Here is a 13,193-nt window from a genome sequence, read left to right on the forward strand (position 1 = left end):
AACCTGAGAGCTGGTGTGCAGGAGTTAAGAGTGGAAAGCTAAGCGCATAGTATTTATGAAGGTGTGGAAAAATAAATAAATAAAAAAAATAAGAAAAAAAAGGACACAGAAACGTAAAAGGGAGTGAAGAAAGGAATAGTTACTGAGAAGAAATTCTGAGACTGAAGAAATTAACATAAATTAAGGCCAGGTGGGTGGCGAGAACAAAGGACATGTAATGCCAGTTACCACCTGTCGAGTTCTGGGATGCTGGTGTCTGGGGAAGAACCAAGATGGTATGCATGGTGAAATAGGCACAGAGGTCACAACTGCCCTGTCATACAGTATGCTCTGCAAAAGGATATTGTGTTGCCAGTATAAATCTCGGTCTATGCCCGCTCGTGCTAACTGATGACTTGGTGGTAGCCATACCATTGCAGAAGGCCAAATAGTGTTTATGTAATAGCTGGTACATGATACTTATTGCTTTATACGCGGCTCTTCATTTGATAGTACAAGTGTTGTCAGTTACAGCACTTATATAGGTGGTGCTAGGAGGGTGCAAATGGTGAGTCTTACATTGGGGATGGTTCAAGGGGTAGGAGCCACAGGGTAGTGAAATGGTTGCAGAAGCAGTATGATGTCAGACCAGGACATAGTGAAGATTGGAGGCGACAAAAAGCTATACCAGGTATGGTGGGAAAAATCTCTGGCAGGAGGGACCTCAGTTCAGGGCACAATGTTAGCAAGACATAGCCTTGCCAAAGTACCTGATTAATGCAGTCAAAACCAGGATAATACTGATTGACAAGAGGTGTACTCCTAAACTGTTTGTTGGGGAGATCAGTAGTTCCAAGAATGGATGCAATAGCCCAGGAAATCTTGCTTTTGAACTAGGCTCATAGTGTAATTACTTTCAATGAAGGCTGAAGTGAGAATGGTGGTGTACTGCTGTAGAAAGTCTGCATCTGAACAAATACATTTGCCTCTAATGCCCACACTGTATGGGAGGGAATGTTTGACAAGGAAAGAATGGCAACTGTCAAAATGTAAGTAATGTAGTTTGTTAGTAGGTTTAATGGGAACAGAAGTGTGTAGCTTACCCTTGGAGAGGATGAGGTCAACACCAAGGGAAAAGGCGAGGACTTTGGAAACAGGCCATTTAAAATTTAATTGGGAGATTGTATTAACAGATTAAAAAAAATTAACAAGTCAACTTCACCATGAGTACATATGACAAAGGTGTATTTAACAATACCAGAGAAGGAAAGTTGCTACTCATCATATAGCAGAGATGCTGAGTCGCAATAGGCACAACAAAAAGATTTAATGTGCCTAAACCAAACCAGGGGCTGAACACTTATGGATTGCAGGAAAGTCACCCCCTCCAAGCGACCCATGGAACATTTAGCATAGGAACGAGTCATCCTTGTTCCAATGGGCATGTCCTTTTTCTTTTTGTATGTTGTCACTCAAAGGTAAAGTAGTAGTTGGCAAATATAAGATTGGTGAGCAGAAAGAATGTCAAAGGTTTGTAATCATGTGGGTGCAGGTTGAGTTAATGTTCAGCAGCAGACACATCATGTACATGGTGGACGTTGGTATAAAGAGAGGTGGTATCAATGGCGACAGGCTATGTGTGTGATGGAAGTGGGGCAGGCACAGATTTCAGATGATCTAGGAAATGGTTGGTGTCTTTAATATGTTCAACATTTTGTAGGTGCTTTGAAACCAGCAATTATGGGATTGCTCAGGGTGACTGGTTGTGTCCTATATGGCTCATTTGCCAATTTCCACTTCAACACACTTCTTTCTTTCTACAATATCCTGCAGTTATCTGCCACTCATGTCCTCAGATGGCATCAGCTGCAAAGTCAACTTCAAACTGTAACAACAGGTCATACATCAGTCCAAAAAGCTATTCTATCTTTTCCTGAACTACCTCAATAGTTATGTTTCCCTTCCTGTCACTCTCCAATTCCCTTAACAGCAACACTGTCAACTACCACTTCTTTCCTACAAACTGAGCTTGGTCAACCTTATTAACAGCCCTCAGTCTTCACCACTGCCTCCCCCACAGCAATGGCAACTCATTATCACAAAAACCAGCCACAGTTTTCTCAATCTCTCAGCTAAGGCCTCTCTCCTCCTGAATTATTTGTGTTATCCAAGGGTCCCACTTGCAGCTTTAGAGCTGCATTTAATCATGTTCCTACTTTCCTTCACATGTAATGTCAAATCAAAATATGACTTTGCAAGCCAATTCCACAACCTTTCCAATAGCAAACTTGGCACTGATCCCTGCCTTTAACAGTTCCAACCATGATCCCATCTTGACCCACCACCACTACCTCAAAATCACCTCTTACAAGCCTTCCAAGAAATTCCTAACACCCAGTATTGCTTCACAACCCTTTCTCAGGTCCCTGCAACATGATCCTAACCTATCCTCTGCAGAAATCCAGGCTCCTCGTTCGCTAAAAACTGGTAGCTATCATTATCCTCCAGGTAGGCAAGGGTTCTACCACTGTGGTACTAGACCACCAGGAGTGTATAAGCAAGGGTCATGCCACCTGTCAGACGCCTCTATGTACAGCATCTCTATGTACAGCATCCGTGTCTCTTTCATATAAACTGATCTATAGTTCCTCCTTAGAACCTCTGGCTCCACACAAGGACTAACATCTCAGTCAACAGAGCTTCTTAACCCAGCCAAATCCCACACTCTGATCTTTTACCTTCTTCCTAAGATCTTCAAACCCAATCACCCTGGGCCATCCCATAGTTGCTGACTTTAAAGCATCCACCGAACTTTTATCTGCCTTAGCTGATCAGCACCTGCAACCAATGGTACAAATATTCCACTTCTATATTAATTACACATTTTACTTGTCACCACTGATGTCACTTTCCACTATACCAACATCCTCCATGTACACAATCTCTCTGCTGCTGAAAAGTTTTTCAGTCACCATCCACCTGATATAAAACCTATGATATCATTCCCACTCACTTTAATCAACTTCCTACTTATCAACAACTACTTTACCTCTGAGGGGCAGACATACAAACAGATCGGGGCACAGCCATGAGTAGCAGCGTGCCTCCTTTCTATGCCAATTTTTTCATAGGTCACTTGTGAAGGGCTTTTCTCAAATCCATAAGCCTTCAGCCTCTGGTTTCATTTAAGTACACTGATGACATCTTTTCCATATGGACTCATGATGAGGCTGCTCTGTTAAAATTTTTCAGATCCTTTTAATACACTCTTCACCTGAATTTCACACAGTCCTATTCCAAATACCATGTTACTTTCCTTGATGTCGACATCATCACCTAAAACTACTCAAAGAGAGCAGTACTTACCTATTGACAGTTGCCATCCTTTCCATGTCAAATGATGCCTCTCAAACATTTTTGTCATTCGATGTAAATGTATTCATTTGGTTGCAGACTCTTTATAGCAATATATCACCATTCTCACTTCAGCCTTTACTGGATGTAATTACCCCAACAGACTACATCAAAACCAGATTTCCTGGGCCATCACATCCAATCCTGGTACTGCTGATGCCTCTAAAAAAATGACTTTGGAGCACACTATGTCTCACTCAGTATTGTCCCGGTCTTTAATATATTACAGTGCTACTCTGACAAGGCTACGACTTCCTAAAATCAAGCCTTGAAATTAGGTCCATCACGCCTTTCTCGTCAGACCCCATGCTCCTTCTGCAACCATTTCCCTACCCTGTGGCTCCTACCCCAGTGACCATCCCTGATGTAAGGCTTGCCATATGTGCCCTCCTAATAACACCTATACCAGCCCTGTAACTGGCAAACATATACTCTCAAAGGATGCGACACCTATGAAACACTAAGTGTTGTGTACCAGCTGTTATATAAACACCATTGAGTCTTTTACATTAAGAGAACTCCCAACAGGTTATCACTTAAGATGAAATGGCATAGACAGATTGTGTAAATTGGCAATGCACAGTATCCTGTTGGACAGCTTGCTCTTCAACAGGAGGGTTGCCACCTCAGTGCCTGTTTCACCACATGTGCCATCTGGATTCTTCAAACAGACACTAGCTTCTCAGGATTCTACAGGTGGGAATTGGCAATACAATATGTCATTGGTTCTCGCCAACCACCTGGCACATTAATTATTTTCTTTAATTTCCTTTGTTTCAGCATTTTCCCTCAGCAACTATTTCTTAATTCCCTTTTAGTTTTCTGTATCTTATTTTCTGACACAGCCAGTTTTACCTGCCCCTACTTCTAGCACATATAAAGCACTTAGCTTTCCACTCTTATTAACTCTTTCATAGTGATATGTTTTACTTATTAGCCTACCTTCCACTTTTCAGCTGTCATGCGTTTAAATCTCATCTAGTGCAGTCCCCAACAATCTGTCTTTCTTTTCTTCCCATGCATTAAGTCACCCCTGACATGGTGTTCTGGGTGACATTTCCAAACTCTCCCGATTTTCCAAGCCTTGCCAGTCCTTTTCCTTCATTCTTCTTCCTTCCCTTTCGGCCCTCCTGGCAGAAGGAGCCACTGGCTTCAAAAGCTTGCATATTTCTTTATCCTCTGAATTTTCTCCTATCATCACTCAGTGAGTTGATTTTTTGATCTACACAATTACATTATATTTTCAAAACTAGATTACTTTCATCGACATACTAAATGTTGCAAACAGGTCTTGAGGGTTACAATTTGTGAATGTGTACTGTACATAGTACATACTAAATCTCCCTCGTACGAAACCTTCTTTGTCAAACAATGGAAAATCCAGGATGGAATAATGACAATATTATGAGCAGGATAAATTGCTGCTGACCATATAGTGGAGTTGGGTCACAAACAGGCACATCAAAAAAGACTGCTAAGCAAGTAAGCTTTTGGCCAAAAGACCTTATTCTTGAGCCCACACACACACACACACACACACACAAATCACGAAGACCTTGTGGCCAGAAGCTTACTTGCTTAGAAGTCTTTGTTGTGCCCATCTGCTGTTCAGTATCTAGACCATGTGGCAAGTAGCAATCTGTCCTTTTCGTAATACTGTCTGAACCTTATTTGTGATTATCAGACAAATGTTTGCTGATATTTACTCTGTTTTCGTAATGTCAGGCATTTATGGAGCAATTCCAACAGAATACTGAATGAAAACAAAGAGCGTGTCATGTTTCTAAATGGATACTGTCAAAGACATTACTGCTGAATCAATCACCATTTTTAAGTGTTGTGGAAACTAATGACTACTTTTTCACATTTCCGAATCTATTCTTTTTTTAGGAGTGCACACTGTAAGAACATGTCATTGTCAGAAGCTGAACTTTTAAGACCTGCTGCAGTAATTAGAAAACGGTGATGTATCTGACCTGGCCTATATCACTGATTGAGGAAAAAAAAAAAAAAAAAAAAAAAAAAAAAAAAAAAACAAAAAAAAAGAGTCAGAAACAATTTGGTCTGTGTTTTGTCCAATTGTTGGAACTGATGATACTACAGTTACTGGAACTCCCCCCCCCCCGAGACAGAAGAAAATACCAGAAGTGACAGTTCTGATGACAAAACCTCGCAATAGAGGAATTATGTGACGCATGAATCTGTGTGCAGTACATTGAAAGTAAAAGATTGAGAACCCATCTAACAATGTTTGCCTTAGAACACCACACCAAGACAATTGCACACCGTATGAATATTTTTGAAGGTTTATTCCAGAAGATCTTTATGCAACTACTGCTTTTCATAAAAACCAACTACTGTTATGAATATAAGAGAGGGAAACATTCCACGTGGGAAAAATATATCTAAAAACACAGATGATGTGACTTATCGAACGAAAGTGCTGGCAGGTCGATAGACACACAAACAAACACAAACATACACACGAAATTCAAGCTTTCGCAACAAACTGTTGCTTCATCAGGAAAGAGGGAAGGAGAGGGAAAGACGAAAGGATGTGGGTTTTAAGGGAGAGGGTAAGGAGTCATTCCAATCCCGGGAGTGGAAGGACTTACCTTGGGGGGAAAAAAGGACAGGTACACACACACACACACACACACACACACACACATCCATCCGCACATACACAGACACAAGCAGACAATTGTAAAGGCAAAGGATTGGAATGACTCCTTACCCTCTCCCTTAAAACCCACATCCTTTCATCTTTCCCCTCCTTCCCTCTTTCCTGATGAAGCAACAGTTTGTTGCGAAAGCTTGAATTTCATGTGTATGTTTGTGTGTCTATCGACCTGCCAGCACTTTCGTTCGGTAAGTCACTCACATCATCTGTGTTTTTAGATAAACCAACTACTGTGTTAGAGACATGGGCAATAGTAAGCTTACCAGATAAAAAATTAATCACCTATAGAAAAATCATTACAAGCATCATTTACTACCACGTAAACTGCCCCTGGAACCTGCCTGGAATCTGTTTGGAAGTGAATCCACAGGATAGTACAGGTATCTACACCCACGTTAAGCCACTCACTGAGGATTAAATGGTGCAATTACACTAAATTGCAGGGGTGCTGATGTCAGCATTTTAGCCACTGTTCCAGCATGTCGCACAGATTTTCTATGGGGTTCCAGTCAGGTGATATTGCAGGCCAATTAAGATGTAATAGGGTGGGGGAATCTTCAGAAAACTAGTCACATATTCTTCCAGCCTGATTAACTTTGATATTACTGTCTTTATATGGCTCTGTGAGCAATGGCCTCTTGCAAGGGGGCCGATTCCAAAAATTCATTGCATGCCATTCCCAGTGCAATGTTCCCTCACCAACAGGTTGGGATGGACCTTCATTCACTGCCTACAGCAATTCCTGTCTGGTTTGGAAGTAATTTTGATTCAAAAGCAGTGAAACAGATCGTAGATCCCTCTCAATCAGGATCTTTCTCCAACTGCAACTATAATGTGTTTCGTGGACATGTGTATTAGACCGCTGCTTGCAGAGATGTCCAACACTCCACCATTAAACACTAAGAAATCTAGCAGCGTCGCATCATATGGTCATGGGCACAGCCAAACACAATTGCCCCTTTTTGGCACTGTCATGTCCTTACATTTACCCATGTGTACATACAATGTCCACTTGAAACGTAAGTGTCTCACTGGCTACTACTGATTTATGCTCATAGAGGCAGTGCGTGCACGCGGCTGAGCATGCGAGTAATATCAGCGCCATCTGTAGAGGTTCAACAATTCATCTGTGTGTGCACATTATGGTGAGTAATCTTTCGTCCAGTGAGCTTATTTCAACTGATTCCATAGAAATTTATGAATGTTCTATATTTTTTTCTGGTTGAGGCTGTTTTGGAACCTGTTGACATGCATTCCGTAAGTTGATGAGCCAATTTGAAAAATCATGGAACAATCTGCATTTGGCAACTGACAAACCAAGCAATAGGAATGGAAGACTACGGAAGGCTAGATCTATCACTGACTGTGTGAAGTCAAAATGCTATGATCGTCACCTTGAAGCAAATTTGAGTACTGATGAACAAATTATTCCTTTTGGGGGATCTTTGAAGGTAAAGCAATCTATAACAGATAAGGGGTATCCTTAGGGAAAGGGGAGAGGACCAGGAGGAATGTTACCTTCTATATGACAAGAGGACTGATTCACGATTTCATTGCCTATCAAGGGAAAGAAACTACTCTCAAACCTGAAATGACAAACTTTTGGTGTAACTCAAGCTGCAGTGTAACAATTATGTATTATTACTGTTTAGATGGTACAGATGACATTATATATGACAATGTGAGACAGTGACGAGAAACAGTGGACAATTATGTAAGGTGCACGGAAAATGTGCACCCTAAAGTCAAAAATCAGATGTAAAAAGTGTGATATTGACTCAGATCTGAAAAACCATAACAGCTTCAAGTCCTTCCACAATCACCAGGTCCAGTAGCTGAACAATTAATGAAATTAGTGACAACGTAAATAATATCCACATTTTTACCAAGATTTTATAAGATATTTCAACACAGATATTGTTGTGCAGAAAATATTTACTTTATTTCAACAAGCTTTCTAATGAAAAATCCAAGTTATTAAATCTCTCTCTCTCTCTCTCTCTCTCTCTCTCTCTCTCTCTCTCTCTCTCTCTCTCTGTGTGTGTGTGTGTGTGTGTGTGTGTGTGTGTGTGTGTGTGTGTGTGTGTGTGTGTGTGTGTGTGTGTGTGTGAAAGAGCTTGAATATTTCTCAAGTGTGTTATATCCATACCAAACAGAACAGACAGTGTACATTAGATGTATGCAAAGAAGGGTAGCATGAAAGGTTGCAGGTTTGTTCTACTTATGGGAGGTGAGTAAGGGAATAGTGAAAAATCTGAATTGGCAGGTACTTTAAAATGGATGCCAATTACCATCTGCAAGCCTACTTACCAAGTTTCAAGTACCAGTATGTTGTGAAAATCTAGGAATATACAACGGCCCTTATGTATTTTCCCGAAATAGGCTGAAAAGATGAGATTCAACTCATTACAGCATGTACAGGGATATTTGAAATATCATTTTTCCCAGGGGCCCCACCACACAAATGAAATGGCAATTAAATCAGCAAAAGTTGCAGAATAAAAAGTGTCCTTCACCATTAACTCCACAATGATTTGCACAGTATAGATACTGATGCAGAGGGACACCACTTTCCCATTGAACAGTCTCAATTTCACAAGGTATTGTCATCTCTGTACACAAAATAATACAAGGAAAGGATGGAATGACAGGATATTGGGCACCCCATTCATGGAGCTATTGATGGATTTTATGTCTCAAAGCAGTGTATTAAACTTAAAGGTTGAACAAAATAGCTATATACAGCCCCAAATCTAAAACTGAATACTTCTGTCACTTAAATTGAAATGGAAGAAGGAGATCGTTAGTGTTTCGAAGAGTGATCATTTTACTTCTGAACTGTATGGCCAATTGTTTCCATCACACAGAGGAAATGGTTGAATTTCATATTTGATGATTCCATAGGCTTCATAAAGATTCACAACATTTTTGTGGTACCACAGTATGAGCAAAACAGGAGTTTTTACACTTTGGATGACAAACTAGTAATACCCCCACATCCATACAGGGCTGAAGCAACGGGTGCTTTGAGAATTCAGAATGGAACATTGACTAAAGTTGAAACAAGGGCCATAGGTATGTTCTGCAGGTGGCTACTGTTGTCAGTGTATACAGGACCTAGTAAATACATCAGGGGAGTGGAATCGCAAATGTTCCTGCCAAATTAGTATAGGTGGAGGACCCTTGCCGAGTATGAATTTTCGTTAGATGTATGTTTTGAGATGAACAAGGAAGTCTCCTTAATGTTAAAGGAAAATGTGGCACTCTTAACATAAATTATTGCTTTGTGAATTGAAGATAATATTGTAAAGGCAATAAAAATATTTGCTAGTGGTACAAGGACAGTTGAACTAAAAAGTGGAGATCCAGCCTCAATAGTGACATCTGTTTAGCTTTCCAGAATTTATTTTCCCCATCCATTCTCTTTTTCACACAATTCTCACTTTAAACTTCATATGTAATTAAGGTTAAGATATCTGCAAACATAGCCTATATTATAGCAAACGTAACATTATGTGTCATATTCATTTGTATTTGTCTTCATAAGAAGTTGTAACATTTCTTTTATAATATATTGCATCATGTTTCCACAACTAGTAACTGTGCACAGAAATTCTCATAGAATTCTTGAAATTTTAAGGATGTAAAGGTTGTACCCCATTTTTGCAAATTATACATTTTCTTGCTCTTACTTTATAAAGCTTTTAACAAACTTTGCTACCATTAAAGTTCTCTCTTCAAACAATATACTTTCGAGGGCACGGCTGTTTTTGATGGTAGAGAAGTGTAATAATTATCAGCATTTGATACCTTCAGAGTGAAATGACTTTGATAAATGCACTTCAATAAGTACAAATACACATCCTTCCCTCAAATTACAATTTTAATATAAAAGTTTTATTTCTTGGCCTTCAGATCCAGTCATTCCATGAGGATTATTCTTTTAATAACACTGATTATAATAATTGTCACTTCCAAAATGGCTGCTGATTCTCAAATATTGCATGCATGCATGCCTCCCATCCATCGCCCCACTCGCCTTCTGCGGTTCTCCTCCAGTATGAGCTCATACAAGTTTGCTCATTCCTTGGGTTACTAATAACTTGATCCAGTCAAGAATCAAGAATTTTATTCACCGTAGATCATTTTACAATGATATTGGCTTCGTCATACAAGATGTACTAGTACATACAGAATAATAAAATAAACTTCTGTCAATACATTATAGAATGCCTTTGAAGCATGGCAGTGTACCAAATTACAAAGGATGGCTATAAAAGTTAACACACCAAGCTATCTTATAATCTAATATAATATGGTATTTTATTGTTTATAGTATAAACTTTGTAATTACACACGATTAACCACAGCACAAAATAATATGTTTAACTACAGACAACTTTTAAATGTTTATATTCTCCTCAGGCATCTCAAAGAATTCTTTAATGTCATAGAATGGATGATCTGACAGCCAGCTGTACCACTTAATTTTAAAAGAATTTGTATCCATAGACTGAACATGAACTGGCAGTCTATTGAACATTTTGAGTGGGTTAACTTTGTGGGAATTTCCTGTTCTCGCTAATCTGTGGTGCGGTATGTCTAAATTACCGTTAGCCCTGGTGTTGTGTTCGTGTATTTCCCTTCTGGCAATAAATTCTGAAATATTATTTTTAATATAGAGTACAGACACATAAATGTATAGATTTATAATTGTAAGTATTCTGAGTCTGGAAAAAAAGAGGACGACAGTGCTCCATATGACCTCTTTTACATATTATACGTATGACTTTTTTTTTGTAATTTCAATACGTTTTTGATTGAGGGGAGTGCCCCCATATAATCAGACCATATGAAATATGTGACTGGAATAGCCCAAAGTATGTCACTCTGAGGTACTCCAAGCTCACTACCTCCCTTAGTTTCAAGAGAAGGTATGCCACCCAAGATATTTTTTCACATACATGATTGACATGTTCCTCCCAATATAGTTTTGAGTCAATGTGAATACCTAAGAGTTTTACCGACTTATTGCCTACTTCATTTGATGTTCCCATTAAAAGTTGTTGTGTTTTGTCAGGGTTGCATAGGAGCTTACTGGCTGCAAACCAGTCCAGGGCCTTATCTAGTGTTTCTTTTGTTAGGTTATTCAGATCTGAAATGTTCTGATGTGTGGTAAGTAGTGTTGTATCATCAGCATAACACACAACAGGGTGAGCTATATTTTTAGGTAAATCATTAATAGCGACAATGAAGAAGAAGAGTCCAAGGATAGACCCTTGTGGTACACCTGTGCTGATTTCCATGATGGAAGAATTTAAATTTCTGACTGAAACGAATTGTTTTCGGTTCCTTAAATAAGAATTTATCACAGATAAAGTGCTCCCTCTCACCCCATAAAACTCTAGTTTTCCCAGTAGTATGTCAACAGGAATGCAGTCGAAAGCTTTGCTTAGGTCACATAATACCAGTGATACCATGTTATTATTTTCAAAAGCTGTTAAGGTTTGGTCAATGATTTCCAAGATGGCCCCTGTTGTGTTCTTCCCCTTTCGAAAGCCAAACTGATTGTTACATAGGATATTGTGTTTTTCAAAGAAGTTGCTTATTTGTGTGTGTATCAGTGCCTCAAATACCTTTGAGAATATTGGAACAATGGAGACTGGTCTGTAGCTTCGGGGGAGATGTTTGTCTCCTTTTTTAAAAACTGGGACAACTTTTGATACCTTGAGTGCATCCGGAAAAACTCCAAATTCTATACATTTATTAAAAATATAAGCTAATGGTTTGGCGATTGAGTGTATTGTCTTTTTAATTATGTCATTTGATAACCAATAACAGTCCATACTTTTAGAACCTGAAAATTTGGATACAGCTTTTATAACATTAGCAGGTGTGACAGCCCTCCATTGAAATGCCAGGTTAACAGGCAGTGGTGTTCCAACAAGGTTCATTGCAGATGAATTTGTTGCTTTGATACTGTTACTTATTTCTTTAACCGAGTTTAAAAAGTACTCATTTAATTCTTCAGGATCAAGCAGAGCTGTTTCTGTGCATTTCGGTGTATTCTCTTGTTTTATTATTTGCCAGACTGCCTTGCATTTATTGGGAGCTCTTTCTATATTGTTCTCCACTGCTTGCTTTTTTGCCAGAAGTAGTTTAGCTTTATAGTAATTTTTGCATTTCAGATATGACCTATGAATGTTCACACTCTGTTCTGCCCCTTGGTCAGAGGCTTGTTTATGCATCTGGTACAGCATATGCAAGTTTCCTCTAATCTCTACTAGCTCTTGTGTGAACCAGTTCAGACTTTCTTTTTCCATTTCATTTGGATATCTAATTTTTTTTTAATGGTGAGCAAGAATACCATAAATCTGTGTACTTTTTAAAGAAGTTACCAAAGCTAATTTCAGCATCCCTTTTTCCAGATTGACAATTATATATAAAGTCCCAATCTGCACTACCTAATCTATCAACAAACATATTTATGTACTCTTCCTTCTGTCTTCGTATCACTACTACTTTAGATTCTTCAGTTTTAACTGGCTGCCTCTTACAGAGTGTAAGGAGTAGTGGCTCATGATCTGCAAGTCCACTTCCTGCAAGTCTAACTGTAAAATCCACCCTATGGAAATTCACAATAATATTGTCTATACAGGCATTCTTACGTGTGGCACAATTATTTGTACAATAGAGGTCTAATGATCTTAGCATATTCAAAAATGTCCTAGCAACTGGTCTCTGTGTGTTTACCATTGTATGTTGAAATCACTATATATAGCAATTCTCGTTTTACTCTTCAATAATTTTTAATTATTAATTCACATTCAAGCTATTAATTACATAAAATTGGGAATTGTTAACATTCCGGACAAATGTTCATAGTTACACAGTGTAACACCTTCAACAGACCACAAAAAATGAAATTGTTATTCTTGTTACACAAGGTTAAAAGTACACAAATTTTCTACACGAAAAAAAGCGCGCTTAGCAATTTCACATAGGTCTAATTGCACAGACTATCTGTACTTGATTACAAATCGTTTCTGTCTAGTCATAAAATGAAAATATTGTTCACCAACTTTTCACATTCTTATAGTGTGTGTTGTGGGCATCG

The 13,193-nt window shown here is 38.9% G+C and overlaps 1 protein-coding gene across 2 annotated transcripts in view; it reads right to left on the reverse strand.

Annotated features, from left to right (window-relative positions):
• The window catches only part of LOC126236891 (growth hormone-inducible transmembrane protein-like), an 88,326-nt gene that overhangs the window by 74,660 nt on the left and 473 nt on the right, over positions 1-13,193 (reverse strand). The gene's annotated exons all lie outside the window — the stretch shown is intronic.

Source organism: Schistocerca nitens, chromosome 2, assembly GCF_023898315.1.
Source record: "Schistocerca nitens isolate TAMUIC-IGC-003100 chromosome 2, iqSchNite1.1, whole genome shotgun sequence".
Lineage (NCBI taxonomy): Eukaryota > Metazoa > Arthropoda > Insecta > Orthoptera > Acrididae > Schistocerca > Schistocerca nitens.